The sequence below is a fragment of the Sorex fumeus genome, unplaced genomic scaffold (genome assembly GCF_029834395.1).
Source record: "Sorex fumeus unplaced genomic scaffold, SorFum_2.1 ptg000075l, whole genome shotgun sequence".
Classification (NCBI taxonomy): Eukaryota; Metazoa; Chordata; class Mammalia; order Eulipotyphla; family Soricidae; genus Sorex; species Sorex fumeus.
This window is the reverse complement of record NW_026606132.1, coordinates 4,679,364-4,686,609: the sequence shown is the minus strand read 5'-3', so window position 1 is coordinate 4,686,609 and position 7,246 is coordinate 4,679,364.

Here is a 7,246-nt window from a genome sequence, read left to right as displayed (position 1 = left end):
AGTGTGTTCACTGGTGTTCTTTTTTTCTATTCCCCAATCCAATTCAAGATGGCACCTTGCCTTGCAGATATCCTTCTCCATTTTATTGTTTTTGAGTTTTTATTGTTTGGATTTTTTTGGTTTAGGGGCACACCCAGTGGAACTCAGGGCTTACTCCTAGCTTGGTACTCAGGAATTACTCCTGTGGGGCTCAAGGGATCTTATGGGTTGCCAGGGATTGAACTTGGGTCGGGCTACCTGCAAGGCAAACAATTATCCACTGTACTATATTTCCAACACTTCCTTCTTTGATTTTGACCCCCCCAGAACCCATATCATTTCATCATTGTGGTTGATATTGTTGTTGTGAAGAGCAGGGAATCACACACATCAAACACTCTTCATGATAGTGCCCACAGATTTTTCCCAACTGTGGTAATCTTTGGGTGGGATGTCACACATCAGGTTATAGTGCTGCTGTGAATTTCTCTGGGGGGTGGCTCCCCTTTAGCTGTAATTCTGAACCAGCCCCCTGCCACCTGGGGCCACACTCTTCAGTTAAGGCACATATGTCATGACTATGATGCTCATCAGCACTCCCTATGATCGTCACACATGTGCTGACCATGACTTGACTTTCCTGGCCATTTTACTCACACACCGTTTGCTTTCTGCCCCTTCCCTGGGGTACTTGGGGGACCAGGTAGTGGTGATCAAAATTGGGGATTCCATGTGCAAAGCATGTGCTCCAACTATTTATTTTAATTTTTAATTTTTTTTAAAATTTATTTTTATTTTTTAATTTTTTACTTTTAAAAATGGGCCGGAGCCATATCACAGCAGGTAGGGCGCTTGCCTTGCATGCAACCAACCCAGGTTTGATTCCTCCATCCCTCTCCAAGAGCCCGGTAAGCTAACAAGAGTATCCCGCCCTCACGGCAGAGCCTGGCAAGCTAGCCGTGACATATTCGATATGCCAAACACAGTAACAACAACTCTCACAATGGAAACATTGCTGTTGCCTGCTTGAGCAAATTGATGAACAATGGGAGGACAGTGCTACAGTGCAGTGCATTTTTAAAAAATAATATAGGAGTACAGCTATTTGTTCAGCCATTGATGAAGCTGATTGAATTGTGCTCCAACAGTTTGAACCATCTCCCTGGACCATCATCACTCAACATCCCCCCTCTTCCTGGCCCATCACTCATTGGCTCTTTTCGTTTATGGACCACATCCAACAGTGCTCAGGGCCTACTCCTAGCTTTCTGCTCAAGAAGGACTTTTAGTGGTGTTTAGGGGACTGCATATGGTGCCAGGGATTTGAACTGGCATCAGCAGCATGCAAGAAAAGTAAGTGCCTCACATCCTGTGCTTTAAAATACACTACACTGTAACACTGTCGTCCCATTGTTCAATGATTTGCTCGAGTGGGCACCAGTAATGTTTCCATTGTGAGACTTGTTACTGTTTTTGGCATATCGAATATGCCACATCCTCTGCCCCATCCTCAGTTTTACTTGCAGTGCTCACAGAGGGCTGCATATTTTCACCCCTGGTGCCCATGTATCCCTGCTTGCAGTATGGCCAGAATTGCAGCACCAGGCCTCAGGGACTCAAACAGCACAGTTGCCAAGATTGTGTTTTGTGTACGTGGCAGCACTGGGATTCAAACTCATGACCAGCCAGCCAAGATTCCTAAACCATTGTATATTTCTCGGGTCCATTTCCCCCCTTTTGAGGGGCACATCCACTGGTGCTCAGGGTTTATTTCTGGTTCTGGACTCAGGGATCGACCCTGGTGGTGCTCGGCGGACCATACAGAGTGCTGGGGATTGAACCTGAGCTGACTGTGCAAGGCAAGCGCCCTCTCTGCTCTACTATCACTCTGGCCTTACTCCTCTGTTGTGGTGCCAGGAATTGAACCCAGAACCTCATACATATAAGCCACGTCTACAGCCTCTTTCCCTTTTTAAATTTTTTGTGCATGGGGCCGGGGTTGGGGTCCACACTCACTGGGGTAGTGCTCAAGTCTTACTCCTGCCTTTTTTCTTGGACTCATTCTTGGTGGGACTCAAAGGACCATATGTAGTTATGGGGATAGAACTGGGCACTTGAAAGGCAATGCAAGTGCTTTACCAAACTCTCTGCTATCTCTCCAAATGCTTCTGTGTGTATGTGTGTGTCTTTCTCTGTTTCTCTCCCTCTCCCTCTTTTTGCTTTTGGGCCATATTCTATGCTCTATGCTCAGGGACCAGACATGGCAGTGCTGAGGGATTCATAGTTGGTGCTGGGATTCAAACGAGGGTCGTGGCCACAGCTGCATGCTAGGCACATGCCTTAACCTTGTCCTAACTTGCTGGCCCTCTTTCTGACATTTTACCTCTTAGGCAATTACTCTGGATCAGGGGAAAGGGAATGAGTAAGAAGCGGTTTCAGTTATACAATGATCGAATACCCATCCCTCCACCAGTGCCCATTCTCCATCACCACGGATTCCAGTATCCCTCCCACCCCCCCCACCCCCATCCCACCCTGCCTCTGTGGCAGGGCATTCCCTTTTGTTCTCTCTCTCCTTTTGGGTGCTGTGGTTTGCAAAAGAGGCATTGAGTGGCAATCATGTTCGGTCTATAGTCTACTCTCAGCATGCATCTCCCATCCTGGGAGGATCCTCCCAACACCCTTTATTTGGTGCTCCCTTCTCTCTCTGAGCTGCCTTGCATGTGCGGCTGGTCTCCAAGCCATGGAGTAACTGAAACCCAAGCACAAAAATTTGTAAGTCTACAACTGTACCTCATGGTGTCTCACTAATAAAAATTTAAAAAATAAATAAATAAATAAATAAAAAGAAGCTGTTTTTACTCTCAAGAAATTTGCAGTTTCTGCCAAGAGACCAGCAACCCCACAGTGATCAGAAGGACCATCAGCACAATTGCCATGAAGCATGGAAAGTTGGGTGGGCAATGTAAGAAGCATCTGATTGAGAAGGTCTTAGCTGAGCTCTGAAAGACTCCTCTAAATCAGGTGTGTGTGTGTGTGGGGGGGGTTAATGCACACGCAGACAATATTCAGGGTAAAATAGGTGCCATGTTAAAGAGGCAGGGGGTGCTGGGAGAGAGACTCTTGCCTGCTTTGGAATTGGCTTCCTTTCCAGAATATTCAAGGTATTCTCTTGTCTACACAATGTCTTTGCTGATTCTGATCTCATTTTAACTTTTTTTTTGGGCTTTTTTGGTCACATCCAGTGATACTCAGGAGTTACTCCTGGCTCTAAACTCAGGAATCACTTTTGGCGTTCTCGGGGGGGATGCTGGGAATTAAACTCAGGTCAGCTGCGTGCAAGGCAAATACCCTACCTGCTGTGCTATCACTCCAGGTCCCTAGATTTTAACTTCTCTCTGCATTGACAGTCTCTCTCTCTCTCTCTCTCTCTCTCTCTCTCTCTCTCTCTCTCTCTCTCTCTCTCTCTGTGTTTAAGCTGCACCCAGCAGTAGCACTGTAGCACTGTCCTCCCATTGTTCATCGATTTGCTCGAGTGGGCCCAGTAACGTCTCCATCATGAGACTTGTTACTGTGTTTGGCATATCGAATACGTCACGGGTATCTTGCCAGGCTTTGCCTTGCAGGCGAGATACTCTTGGTGGCTTGCCAGGCTCTCCGAGAGGGGTGGAGGAATCAAAGTTGGCTGCGTGGGCTGCATGCAAGGCAAACGCCCTACCTGCTGTGCTATCGCGCTAGCCCATGGATTCAGCTCCAGCCCATGGATCCAGTCCAGGAATAAGCACCCAGCAGTGCTCAGTGCTTATTCCTGGCTCTGTGCTCAGTGATCACTCCTGGTACTTCTTGTAGGACCCTCTGCAATTTTGAGGATTGAACTAGGGTTGGCTACAGGCAAGGCGGGTGCCTTACTCCTGTACTCTCTTTTAGTCTCCCCACTTTTTTTTTTTTAGTGCCACACCTGTGATACTCAGGGGTTACTCCTGGCTCTCCACTCAAGAGTTAGTCCTGGCCATGCTTGGGAGAATATATGGGATGTTGGGGGTTGAACTGGGTTGACCAAGTACAATGCAAAATCCCCACTGCCTGTACTACTGATCCAGCGCCCCGCCCCTCCCCCACTCTTTTAACTATGCTTTTCAGCCAAGCTTCCATTTCTCATCCTACCAGGACTGAGAGCTGAAACTGCCCTGGTCAATCACAGGCTCTGGGAGAACCTTACAACTCTTACTTTCAAGTGAAAGTCAGCTGCGGGTTAATCTTTTTTCTTTTGTTCTGGGACAACACTCAGTGATACTCAGGGCTTACTGCTAACTCTGCTGTCAGGAATTACTCCTAGCAGTGCTTGGGGGACCATATGGGATGCCTGGAATTGAACCAGGTTAGCCATGTGCAAGCAAACACCCTAACCTCTGTACTATCTCTCCAGCCCAGCAGTAAAACTCTTGATCACTTGATCACTTGATATCCCGTTATTCATGGATTTGCTCGAGTGGGTGCCAGTAACGTCTTCATTCGTCCCTGTCACGTGCTAGTGTAGCACAATGGCGTCTGCTCACTCCAGGAACAGAAAGAGCCTCAAACCGATTGTTCAGGGTCTTGACAAAGAAGTCTGACCATCTCATAGGTGGGCGGCCATACAATCTTTTGATGTCCCGTGGAATCCACCCAGTAATGGCTCTAGTCCAGTGGTCATCTCCAAATTGCATTATGTGTCCAGCCCAACTGATTTCCGACGCTTTGGCAAATGAGACAGCATTCCTGATTCTCGATCCTCGACGGAGGTCGGAACTTCAGATTCTTTCTCTCACTTGAGTGAAGCGTTATACTCCAAGCATAGCTCTTTCAATTCCTCTTTGGGAGACCCGAATGGCATTCTCATCCTGTTTTTGTAGGGCCCAGGTCTCTGAGGCATATGTTAATGCAGGAAGAACAGTGGAATCAAAGAGATGTGCTAAGTAAAACTCTTAGCAGAAAATATCCTTCCTTCTCTTCCTTTTCCCTCCGTCCCTCCGTCCCTCCCTTCCTTCCTTCCTTCCTTCCTTCCTTCCTTCCTTCCTTCCTTATCTTCACAACTCACACTCGTTCCCATCCTCCATTTCATCCTTTCTCTTCTCCTTCCTCTCCTTCCTTCCATACTCCCCTTGTGCATTTTCCTTTCTCCCTGTCCTTTCTCCCTCCCTCTCTTCCACCCTTTACTTGTCTCTCTCCAACTCTTTTTATCCACTCTCCTCTCTTCCTCCCTCCCTCATCCCTCCCTCCCTTCCTTCTTCCTTCCTTCCTTCCTTCCTTCCTTCCTTCCTTCCTTCCTTCCTCCTTCCTTTGTTTTTCTTCTGGGGTCACACCCAGTGATGCTCAGGGGTTACTCCTGGCTCTGCACTCAGGAATTACTCCTGGAGGTGCTTGGGGGACCATATGGGATGCCAAGGATTAAACCCAGGTCAGCCGCATGCAAGGCAAATTCCCTACCCACTGTGCTATCACTCTGGCCCCTCCATCTTCCTTTTTCTACCTCTATCTACTTTCTACTTCCTTATTCCCTCCCTACTGTTGTTGTCTCCCTCCCTCCCTCTCTGGCTTCTACCCTTCTTTAAACTCCCCTCTTTCAAAACTTCCTCCCTCCCTCCCTCCTATAATTGTCTGTGTCACTCCATCCATCTTTCTTTCTTTCTTTCTTTCTTTCTTTCTTTCTTTCTTTCTTTCTTTCTCTCTCTCTCCCTCCCTCCCTCCCCCCTCCCTCCCTCCCTTCCTTCTTTCCTTCCTTCCTTCCTTCCTTCCTTCCTTCCTTCCTTCCTTCCTTCCTTCCTTTTTTTTGATTCACCATTACAAAATTGTTCATGACTGTGTTTCAGTCATAAAATGTTTCAACACCCGTACCTCCATCAGTGTATTTTTCGAGTACCAGCGTCCCCAATTACCCTCTCACCCCAACAATCCACCTCCCACACCAGCCTACCCCTATCTTCTCTCTCTCTCTCTCTTTCTCGCTCTCACTCTTGCTCTCTCTCTCTCTCAGGCACTATGGTCTTCTGATACAGTGGCTGCAAAGTTATCATGTGTATCCCTTTACCTGTTTTCAACACTCAATTCTTGTCTAGAGTGATGATTTCCTAGTAGTTTTGTCAAAATGAACCCTCCTCTATATTAACTACCTTACACCCATCCACAGTCTTGTGGTAATTTCCAATCATTGATCAGTCCTACTTGCCCATTTTCCATGACCTTGGATATTAGTTTCACACCGTTTTTAATATCCCACAAATAAAACAGTCATTCTATATCTGTCCCGCTCCTTCTGGCTCATTTCACTAAGCAGGATAATTTCCAAGTCTATCAATTTATAGGCAAATTTCATTACTTCTAATATTTGAACACCTGTCCCGAGGATGAAACACTGTCCCTGTCTCACTTCTCCCGTGATACTCAGGGTGGTTTCAGATTAGGTATCTACCTGGAGAGGCAAAAAATAATGTCCCATTATCTGTGTATCTGCCCTGACATATAAATGCCTTCCCCTCTCACTTCTTACGTGCTTTTCTGAGTGGTTTCTGGTTGTGGATCTATATGAGATACACAAAGAATGCACTTCAATGTCTGTGGGTTGATCCTCAGGTCCAAACGCTGTCCCATCTCACTTCACACATGCTTCTCAAGAACATTTCAGGCTGGGGATCTACCTGACAGACAAAAAAGAGTTCCCTACAATGATTGTGCACCTGCCCTGAGGTCAGAACCCCTTCCATTACCAAGTCTCCATGCTCTTTGGGACAGTTTTGGGTTGGGGATTTAACTGAGAGATACAAAGAGTGCCTTCCAATGTCTGTGCACCTTCTTTGTGGTCTGAACAGCATCCTCTCTCATTTCTCACATGCTCTTCTGAGCAGTTTAGGGATATGGATCTACCCGAGACATAAGGAGTGCCATGTAATGTCTGTATGCCTGTATTAGGCCCAAATACCGTACCCTTTCTTTTTTAAATTTTTTTATTAGTAAGACACCATGAGGTACATTTGTAGACTTACAAATTTTTGTGCTTGGGTTTCAATTATACAATGATCAAACACCCACCCCTCCACCAGTGCCCATTTCTCACCACCACGGATCCCAGTATCCCTTCCACCCCCATCCTCCCCATCCCACCCTGCCTCTGTGGCAGGGCATTCCATTTTGTTCTCTCTCTCCTTTTGGGTGTTGTGGTTTGCAAAAGAGGCATTGAGTGGCAATCTTAACACCGTGCCCTTTCAATGTTTGCATCCTTGTCAAGTTCTTT